Source organism: Haemaphysalis longicornis, unplaced genomic scaffold (genome assembly GCF_048455015.1).
Source record: "Haemaphysalis longicornis isolate Haplotype H1 unplaced genomic scaffold, Haemaphysalis longicornis Haplotype H1 scaffold_3, whole genome shotgun sequence".
Taxonomy (NCBI): Eukaryota; Metazoa; Arthropoda; class Arachnida; order Ixodida; family Ixodidae; genus Haemaphysalis; species Haemaphysalis longicornis.
This window is the reverse complement of record NW_027526335.1, coordinates 198,428,285-198,439,614: the sequence shown is the minus strand read 5'-3', so window position 1 is coordinate 198,439,614 and position 11,330 is coordinate 198,428,285.

Sequence of the window (11,330 nt, the reverse complement as noted above, 5' to 3'; positions counted from 1 at the left end):
ATTTCCGCAGCCTGCGCATAGTTCTTCCTGTACCGGCTCGCGGATAAGCGTTTTTGTCCGCAAGCAACCCGCTCGGGCTTCAAAAAGCAATGCCCTCCCTTTGGTGTTATCGAATAATTTTTCCCTTGTGATCTCCTGTTTCCCGATTCTGTAGATATCTAAGGAGTTCGTCGCATCCATGCTCTTTTTTCAGGTCGTTATCCCTGTTTCTTTCACTTCATTTTTATTGCCTTGGTCGTTTTCCCTGCACTTCCAGGTTTCATATAGTTTGTCCTGAGCCTTCTGGTTCTTTTCCTCTATTGTATGTCGACGCTTTCAATGTAAAGATACCGTAACACTTTGGCCACCCATATCTGATCATCCATATTTCTAAGTTGTTTTTCAAAACATATTTTGCTCTGTGCTTCTCTCACTTCAAAGGATGCCCATCCCATGCCTCCTTGCACTGCCTCATTTTGTTGTTTTAGTGTGTGCTCCTAATGCCAATCGACCTACGGCTCTCCGATTTACTTCTAGCCCTGATTGAATCTCTGATTTGACACACACTACTGCCTTTGAAAAGGTGAGTGCTCGTACCATTACTCCCTTCCAGATTCCTCTCACTACTCCATATCTGTTATAATCCCAGAGTGCTCTGTGCTTCATGATAGACGCGTCTCTTCTGCCTTTCATTCCTAAATGCTCCTGATGAGTTTTTAGATACTCCTGACCTCTGTTTAACCATATGCACAGATATTTGTATTCCGTTACCCACGGTATTGCTTATTTTTGAACGAATACCGATTCGTTACGGGCGTTGGTATTAAAAACTAGAACTCCCGTTTTTGCTGTGCTAAACTCTAACCCCTGATCCGTGGCTTCTTCCCCGCAGATATCTGTGAGCTGTTCCAGACACTGTTTGCTATCTGCTAGTAGTACTATGTCATCTGCATATATCCGTACCGTGATATCTAGTTCCACTTCCTGTCTTTTGCAGCTATAACATAGATTGAAACCTATTTTACTGCCTTCAAGCTTTCTTTCTAGTCTAGCCATGCACAGCATGAACAGCAATGGCATCATGCTGCGTAATGGTGTCGCCATCTAGGTTGAGTAACGGTGAACAAGTCTCCGGTTCACACCACGTTCAGCTTGATGTCCGGTTGTTATGATGTCACTGCAGACTTGGAACACGATTTTGCGGAAGAATCAAAATATTTACATAAATTGGTTAATTTCGCAGCGATTAACCATCGCTAGCTTCCGGACAAGCCCCTGGGGCAATATCACACAAAATATTTCGAGTAAAAGAAACTTGCATATTGTCTGCACGGTCCCTTTTACACTTCCAGTACGTACCGACAAAGAAATCCAGTATATAGAATATGTTCGCGCGCTCTATGCCCATCAGATAACGTAGAGACTTGGTTAACAGATTTTGCTATCTCTCCTGGTCTCGGCCTTCATCTAGTTGCTGTAATTAGGTCAATAAAGCAATCTAACGGCCATTCGTCCTTCAGCTGCAGCAATAAACGCATGCGATATCGACTTTTAAAAATGGCGGGGGACTATGGTACTCCGTAATGCGAAATTTGTGCACTGCTTGAACTGCAGTCTTCTCGGTGAAGGAGCAGAGCTCCTGCGTCTCAGGCAGTGATGGCGTGGTCATGGAATGCACGGAGGCGCACAGTACTCGGCCGTTATCGCGCAACGCATCGGCACCGCGGAGCATGTTCTAAATAATGTCTGAACGATAGAGTTTCGTACTGATATATACTATAGGTAAATCTGCCGCTGCAGACGCGGGCCACCGCGGGCGGCGCTATTGCCGCTAGCGACGTTCCTGGCCCACTTGGCTTAGACAGCCATATGGTTTCTTTTTTGTCTCGGAGCCGAAATCAACAAAAAAAGGGTAACACTTTTTTCCTTGTTCGTCATGCATGACGCTCCTACACAATCACTGACAGATTATTCTTTCTGGAGGTTCACTTTTATAATACCAGAACGGATTTGGTGAACCTTGTACAGAAATATTGTTGCTTTTTGCAGCCAGAGGCAACTTTTCAGTCTGTTCATGAGTCATGTCAAGGACAAGTGGAACGCGCCTGCCCAGTACATGACGTAAGGTTCGCCGAAGCGCGGCTCCCATAGACAGTGGCGCCAGATTTCTCTCTAATGTATATTAGTATGAAACTCTATGGTCTGAACCTCTCGCGCGTACTGCCCCGTAGTTCAGATGAGCCAGGTAACGAGAACGACGACGGACCGCAAGGATAGCTGCAGCACGTGCACTACGCAGCGCGTGTCGGCCTTCTCTGCATTTTGTGAACTTGAAAAAACAAGTCTTGCTTTCATGGGTGCCTGGTTTTTCGTTTCCCCTCTCGGGTCTTACTAGCCGCTGAGTCCGCTTTTTGCACACGTGCATAGCGCTATCTGGGCACACCTCCACCCACCTGATGCTTTCGCCAAACTTTCCTCCTCCCTTTGCTTTCTGTCGTGGCGTGCCCTTCATTCACTCGGCAACGATGGCAACGACGCCGTTAAACTACAGCAGCGGGAACCAAAACGCTGCATTCTAAAAGATAGCCCCATAAGCAAAACAGAAATTATAGGGCCCCTGCTGCGACGAGCCAATCACCGAGAACCGCACCATGCTGGTGATTACGATAGCTTTCGCTGTTTTTTCAGATGTGAAGGAAAGAGTGAAAGCGTTTACCACAAGTGCTGCCGAGTCCATTCAGGAAAAGTGTTTCTGCCAGCTACAGCTACCGTTTCTAGAGAACGCGGTAAGTGTTTGTTTTATCTTTTGTGCGCAATATTAGATAGCTTGATTAGAATCTTTGAATGCTGAGCATCAAAATACAATGCTTGTCCGAAGTATAGGAGCACACGCGACTTATTGCTGAAATTCAGCTTACGCCAAAAAAGGCGAATTCAAGGATAATTCGGGAAGTCGTGATTAGCGCCCGAGGGGCAAGAGCGGTAAAGGGACCAGAAAATTCTTGTTCCACATGGCTCGACCTGCAAACTTTTCAGAGGGCAGACAGATATTCCGCCTGCAGCTAACAAATCCCCGTCGACGCGGTGGTCGTTTGTGCCGCTGGGACAAACCATGCATGATGAGTGCTTAGCCGCCCCCGCAGCGTTTGTCAGTCCGCGCTTTGGCCGCATCTCCTCAGGTTGACACACGCAAGGTGGTTTCGGAACTGTTTTCAAAGTGCTGACAGAGCAAGGCTATCGAGTATCATTATTACTATGTTGCTTTTATAGGACTATTATTATAATATATGGGTATTATAAAGAACTATGATGTATATTTTTTATGTAGGTAGTATTTCCTAAGCAAGGGGCGATCTTTTGCTTCACTCTCCATTTTCTGCTACCAAAAATTTGTGCCTGCTAGAATTTTGCCTTTTCGTTTTGCACTTTGTGTCACTGCAAGCCAGTGCGCACTTTCCTCTAGCATTTAACCAGTTTATCCACCTCTGTCGTACTGACATGAAAAAATGGAGCGTTAATTCAATTTGTGTGTCCAGTTTCAATTAACATATTTTTTAATAACTGCCACCACTTTGTTACTTTGTTTAGTCCCAAGCATTCTTATGGCAACGCTCGACCTGTGTTGCTACAGCTGTCTTCGTGGCTGGTTTACTGGCGTTAATGTTTGCTCAGTACATGGGGATTTACAACGTGCTTACACTTTTCTTGTTCGGTGTTAATCGAGTGGTTTCCGGTTTTGCACCTATTATTTTGCTCACGAGAGATCACGGAGGGGCTATTTAAACACGATTGTTTAATTTTTTATGATCGCGTACGTCCTGCGGAACATTGGCAGCTGACGCCAAACGGTGAAGCGCAGCTCTGTAAAATTATATTTTGGGACACCGTTTTCTGCCGCGTACCATTGGTGCCAATAAAGATCGTTTATCATTGTTCAATCAAATATTATATATTTTAGGCAACCGCTTCTCATAAACGCTCAGCCCAATGGAATAATTAGGGCTAGACTATATTTGTTTAGGAAGAAGCAATCCACCATCTTGCGAGATGCACAAAATGCAGATGCAAGCGCTTCCACGCCTGTTACAACCGCTGTCACGAAGACATTATTTGCTAGTCAGTAGCTTTGCCTTCATTACGAAAGCCGCGAATTGTTCGAGGCAGAAAAGAGACAGTAACCGGCTATAAGAGGAAAAGAAACAAGGCGAATGTAGAAAGAAATAAGGATTAGCCAGGACACATTGAATAGGTGTTGAAACATTGAAAAAGCTCGCCAAAGACTCGCCAAAGAGACAATGATGATAATGACCACGTGAAAAAAGCGGGTAAAAATGGCCGCAAACGGTGGCAGGGTCGCACGGTTGTCAAACCTCGCCACCTAGAAGTAACGCCGTCTACCGAATCTCTTGCGACCCTCCTATTTTCTTGAGGAACTCCACAAAAAAATCACTCTTGGCCCTTAGGTAGAGATAGCATTATACATGCTACGTTTTTAGTTATACACTAGCAATTCCAGTGCTAGTGGTTTCTACCCTAGTCCGTGCCGATGGTTAGTGTACATTTCCCGCAATAAACAAAACATTCTTTTTTGCCCAGGGGCAGAGTCATGGTAGTTTACGTTAGCGACATGGGTTCGAGCCCCAGTCGCTTTTATTTGCTCTGCCACACTAAGAAGTACGGCAGAACCATTTTTTCAACATGTTCTCTTAGGACAATTATTGAACTGATGGATGCTTTGGTATCATGTAGGTCACTTTAGTCTAAAAACATTTAGTTGTTCCTCGAGTCTTCTAGTACGACGCGACGAAGTGGCGCACATAGGATGCGGCTCGGCGGCAAGTTTGCAGAATACGCGTGCGGGTCGCCGACGCTGACTTGGGTGATGATGATGATGATGGGTGCGACGCCCTGCTACTTTGTTTCTGATGCTTTAACCAGTTTTCGTAGATGAAGTTTTTCATTTTATTGTGGTCTACTTTTTTACTTCATCTGGTTCTTCAACCATTTCTGATTTGTTTATCTGTGTGCTCTGAAGATGTTTTCTAGCCGCCTCTCCAACCTCGCTTCTATTACCGTACTCCACCAGATTCTGGTTTTTCTGTTTATAATTCATACGCGTATTGCCTCTAAACAAAATATGTCTCGTACTCTGATTTTTCATATTGTTAGCTATTTCCAATTTCGATTTCCAATTTTTGAGCGATAGGCTTAAACTGTTCCCTGCTCAAGAAACTGCTTAATAAAGTACGCAAGAATGGGCGTCTTTTCTTGTCTACATGCGTATTTCGGCCCGCTTTATTAGTCGAATAGCTCGCACTGCCTTTAACAAGAGAAGTCATATTGTTGTCTCTCCGTTATCAATGTAAATCCATGGACGACTCTTTCGGCAACACAGTGGGATGCCTGTGGAGCAAGCACTTCTGAATTTCACCTTGGACATCGGCACGCGTATAAGAGATTTTTCGCAGAGGTTGCTCACTTTTTTCAGCAACGTGATGCTGTTGTCGAAAACAATCGTGGACCCGGCCACCTTGCTGAACGCGACCACTGCTTGGTACGTTGTGTTTATTCCGAGACTCGACGTGTACGTGGCGTTGTCACAAACCTGCAACAAAGGAAAAGAACGAACGTATTGGTCCAATCCCTTGATTGTTGAAATCACTCCAAAATTTCGGTCACCTAAAAGAACTGTAGAAAGTTGTGATGAGGATAGGAATGCTTGAAGATAGAAACTAAGTGCCATGACTTAGTGAAATAACTTGTGCAGAAAGCATCCTATCAAAAATAAAAGGAAGTGGGTTTTTATGCCAAACATCCATTGTACATACAGGTAACACAAAAAATACCAAGAGATGGCCTGCAAGGCAGGGCATGACAGATGGCTAGGTGAAGTGTCGATGCAGTGGAGTTTCAGGAGCAATTATTGGATTTGGTCGAAACAAGATACAAGCATTTTGAAGTTCACAGAAAAGGACTTTGTACAGCAGTTGACAAACTGTGACAACAATTGTCTGTGTGTGGCATCGGCGCAAAGGCAGCAAGGCCTAAAAAACGCTATTGTGAGGTCTCCGCTGACGAAAGGGTATGTAGATACACATAGTCTGATAGATGTTTCTAGATTAGAAGTCATTGATGGATGCATACGGCCCCTAAATAAAAATATAAGTTGTCCCAGAGGACGATAATGAACCTAGAAATATCATCAAAACCAGTAAGGGGGACATCAATAGGATGGGGGTAAACTTGATTAATAGTTTTATTTTATTAAAGGTATGATAAAGGTGACAATACCAAAACCTGAAAAGAAGCTTAGGTAATATGATAGAGCCTGTAAAAAGGCACTATGGCATAAGTAGCCAATACCAATTTATACGAAGAAAAATGGCTTCTTCATAAGAAATTGTTAGAAATACACGATGTCCGGTATCTACAGCTCAGGAAAATGTCTGCTTCTGTTTACCTCGAGTTGTGTGCATTTAACCACGCCATCATGAACGGTAAGTCTGCATACACACTGGTACGCAAGTCCAATATATTCGTCTTATAAAAGAAGAGGATGTTTCATGTGTGTGTCCATTCCTTTCTCTGCAAAGGGCAACTTCCATTAGCCTGTCATCGCTTAGTGTTGGGTTCTTGCGCATTCCTGGTTTAATGGTAATAATCATGCCATGAAAAAATTATATACACGTTGCTGAAATGTGCAGCAACAGCCGTATTATGGCTGGCGACCTCGTTGCCAGTAATGCGACAATGGCCAAGCACCCAGATGGTGAACCTTTTGAATTAAAACCTTTTGAAGTGAAGTGAAGTAAATCATTTGAAGTGAACCTTTTGAATTTTGAATTAAAAGTGGAAGTTGTCCCAGAGTACAATAATGAACGTACATATGCCTTCAAAACCAGTAAGGGTGACATCAATAGGATGGGGATAAACTTGATTAATAGTTTTACTTTATTAAAGGTTTGATAAAGGTGACAGTACGAAAACCTAAAAGAAACTTAGGTAATATGATAGAGCCTGTTAAAAGCCCAATGGCTTCTTCATATAAATTGTTAGAAATACACGATATGCGGAGTCTACAGCTGAGGAAAATGTCTGCCTTTGTTTGCCTCGAGTTGTGTGCATTTAACTACGACATGATGAACGGTAAGGCTGCATAAATACGGGTGCACAAGTAAACTATATTCGCCTTCTAAAAGAAGAGGATATGTTTCATGTGTGTGTCCATTTCTTTGCCTGCAAAGGGAAACTTCCAATAGCCTGCTATCGCTTAGTGTTGGGTACTCGCAAATACCAGGTCGAATGGTACTAACTATGCCATCAAAATTTATATCCACGTTGCTGAATTGTGCAGCAACAGCCGTATTCTGGCCTGCGACCTCATTACCAGTAATGCGACAATGGCCAGGCACCCAGATGGTGAACCTTTTGAATTTACTGCATATGCTAACACGACAGATTTGATTACAGAATTCGAAATTTGATTCTCCTGAAGCTTGGTTGAAGCCAATGAGCACGACTTAATGAATGCTTTTTGGTGACTGGTTCACGTGTATTTGTTAGTATTACATATTCAAAACCCAAAGCGTTGCCATGGGCTGCTTCGCCCGGTGAAATGGTGACATTGTGTTCAACATTTTCGAAGTTGATAAACCGGTTCATAAGCGGCACGTAATACCTCACATTATGTTTTGTTGCGTATATGTATAATTTTTCACATTATTTTTGTTGTTGTAGGCTTAATAAATGTTGCTGTAAAAAGGCTGCCAAAGCTTTGATTTCCTCCATTTGCATGAACTACGAGCCACACAATACCGGCAAGAGTTTAAATAGAAGAATTTGGTCATTCAGTGCTTTTTTAAATGTTAATAAAGATGTTCATTGCAGATGCCATACTTGCAGGTAATGAGCGAGTAGGTTACACCTGAGTAACAGGTCAATTGTACAGCCGTAATTTATTAGTGCGTGGTTGAAGAATGTTGCGATTGCGATGATCATTTCAGAACATATATTATGGTTACGTTGGTCTTTTACCAGCCACGCATTGGACTCAACAAATGCTTATTGTAATATCAAAGGCCCCACGGCACTCAGTTTTTACTGGTAAATCGTGTTAAGAGAGTTTAGCCCCCGCATTATGATTTTATTTTGCGTGCTTAACAGACAAACCTTAAAGGTTTCAAGGACAGCGGTGAGAGAGTTTATAAAATAGTTATTTCTTTTATACAATTCAATTTTATTGTTTGATGCGTGGTATCGAGCATAACTTTTCATTGAATAACCCGCTAAGTACTGTCTGCTTTTTCGACCGGGATAACTGTTCCAATCAGTGACATAGGCCGATGAGGCCTTCGTTGTTTAGCTAACAAAATATGGGTAGGTTTTTTCGCGTCAATATTTTGAAACTGTTTTTCTGTCAATTTTTAATCACCGCACCTGTCTCTCTCAACCTTACAATTCATGATTTAAAACTTCCGCATTTGTTGTCTACGTAGACATACTTGGAGAGAAAGAGGTGAAATGTTTTGAAAAAAAATATGAACACTAAATGGTTTCAACCTAAAACTCTCCATAAGAGATGTCAGTTTTTAAGCTACCCTTCAATAAAACGTGTCCCAGTTCCAGAGTCAATGTCCTGTGGATGAAATGCTGCTCAATTATACCGAACAAGCTGCCACTGGTGGCGAACTAATTAGGATCAAGCAGAATTCCAGGGCGTCATGCTGTGCTATAACCCTTCTCCAAATAAAAGAAACGGACTTGCAGTCCTTCCAACACACGAACGCATATATCAGCGAAAATTCTGACAATAACGGACCGTCGACTCTAAAACTTCTGGGCAGTTATATAACATTGCAGTGCACTTAAAAATACGTAAGCCTCGTAATATTCCCTTTCTACAAAAGCTCTCGCTAGCAGCGTTTGAGCACGACTGGCCTATAGCTGCTGGATAAAACCGTCTCTTTCCCCGTTTTAAACATTGGGCTCATACATTTACACCAAATGACAGACCCAAACTAAGATTTCGTCTCGCCTAATTAATGCTAAAATTATCAAAATAAAGATACTACAACAATCTGTAAGCAGTTAGTCAAGGAGCGCGCTTTTGGTAATCATGAAACCTGTCTTGAAATGTTTGCCTAAATTATTGAATATTTAATATCGTGTTCGGTCACAGCGCGGGCTGTTAGTCTTTTAATTGTTAAATATGTATTTCGGTTTTTACCTCTTTTTGTGCGATTTATATGGTACTAATGAGAAAGCTCAGCGCCCATGCTATATTAACACGCCGGAATCTTGAGAACATGAAAATATAACATAATACGCACTGCTAAGATTAAAGCGGTGACGGGGAAAAGTACTCTTCACTGAATTTTCAAAAGTAGCCAATGTGCTTTAGAGTATAGTTTTTCCCACAATTCTGGATGACAGGAACAAGACGTACCACCAAAACACATTGGTGAAATCTCTAGCGCAGTATCACACAAATTTCAGAAATTTGTTGCTTTGCCACTGCAACACTCCATGTGCTGTATGAGGCAGGGCAGCCAAACCACAAGATGTAGGGCAAAGTGTTAATTTACGTTTACCTTGAAACATGCGGATTAAGGAATGGGTACGGAGTTTGAGAAGAAGTGACAACTGGGGTAGTTTTTATAGCATATGGGACATCTTCAAGGTAGCTAGCGCACTTAAACAGGGACACTAGCGAAAGAAACGACAAACCACAGCACTGTGGTTTGTCGTTTCTTTCGCTAGTGTCCGTGTTTAAGTGCGCTGCCTTCAAGATGTCCCATACGGAGTTTGAGATTCCCATGCACCGACTACAGATACGCACCTCTTCGCGCATGTATTATGTGTACGAAGGCAGACAACCAGAGCAGGAAAGCTGGTAACCGAAAGCAGGAAAACAAAGGGCCGCTAGGGGGCCAAGGGGGACGCACGCACCTCCTTACAACTCCGTCCCATGACAGCCGCACAGCATAATTTGTACCCCAAATCCGAAAGCATATTTCAACATCTCAAGAACTGGATACACGGGACTCGCCAATACGTCCATCGATTCGGCGAGCCTACTTTTTTGTAATTTGTGAGGCGTCGATAGTTCCCAGCCTCGGAGCTCTTGCAAGATGGTGGCCGACAAATGTACCTGCGTCGTCTGTCTCGAAAATTCACAAGCAAGTGCAGTAGGGACGTACCCAGAGGGGGGCCCGGGGGGCCCGGGCCCCCCCCCCCCCCGAAATTTTTTGGGCTGTACCCCCTTCCCCGCGCCACCTCTCCTCTCCCCTGCACACTGAATGTAAACTGCTGGGGTCATAATTTAACAATATGTGCGGTGTATAGGCCTCCAAATGCTCCGTCCAGCTATTTGCAAGTTGCTTCCCGATGAATTATGTATGCATAAAGACAACCGGCTGATTCTATCTGGTGACTTTAATCTTCCCCAAATTGATTGGCTTAACACGAAATCAGTGTTTGATGCTGTTACTAACACTCTTCTCGATGTTATGCTCATGTGTGACTTAGTTCAGACAGTTCTCGAGTACACAAGAGTTGCCGGAAATGCCCGTTCAATATTAAACCTTGTTTTTGTTAATTCAAGCACACCTCAACATATTGTCTCTATCAATAGTGGTATCCTTGACCACATGAGTGTGCTATTGTCTTTTCCTTTAGGGGTCGTTAAGGAACACCGAAAGCAAGTTAATAAGGTAGTGAAAAATTATTCTAATGCCGATGATCAATCCATCTTAGACACACTTTGGAATTTTTGTGACAACCTGCCCAGTTCCGTTGAAACATTGTGGAATACCCTGAAGTCTACCGTCCACTTTTGCATTGGCAGATCTATTCCTAGCAGGAGTGTCCGTACTGACCAAAACAACCCTTGGATATCAAGAGAAATCATTCACGTTCATCGCAAGCTTAAGCGTGCCAAACGGCGCCACTCCCCTCCCAGCAAGTTAAACTCATTGAAAACTCTTCTTGCCTCCAAGCTTTCTGATGCAAAGGCTAAATATTTCTCGCAAATCCTTCCAAGTTTTATAAAAAGCTGTCCGGAGAAATTCTGGCGGTACTTAGGTGATCGTCCTAGAGACGTCCAACAGATATCAATTAACGGTTCTGTTACCGGTGACTCGTCGCTATCGCTAACCATTTTAACCAATATTTTCCCTCCGTATTCTCTCCAATCCAAGACAGTACACCGTACAACATGCCCCTTCCAAATCTGTCCTCAGAATTTATAATCGTTGAGGGTGTTATTAACATGCTACTCAACCTAAAAATTAGATCTTCCGTTGGCCCCGACAACATACCCAATGCCTTTTGCGCCGATACGCTGAGCCGCT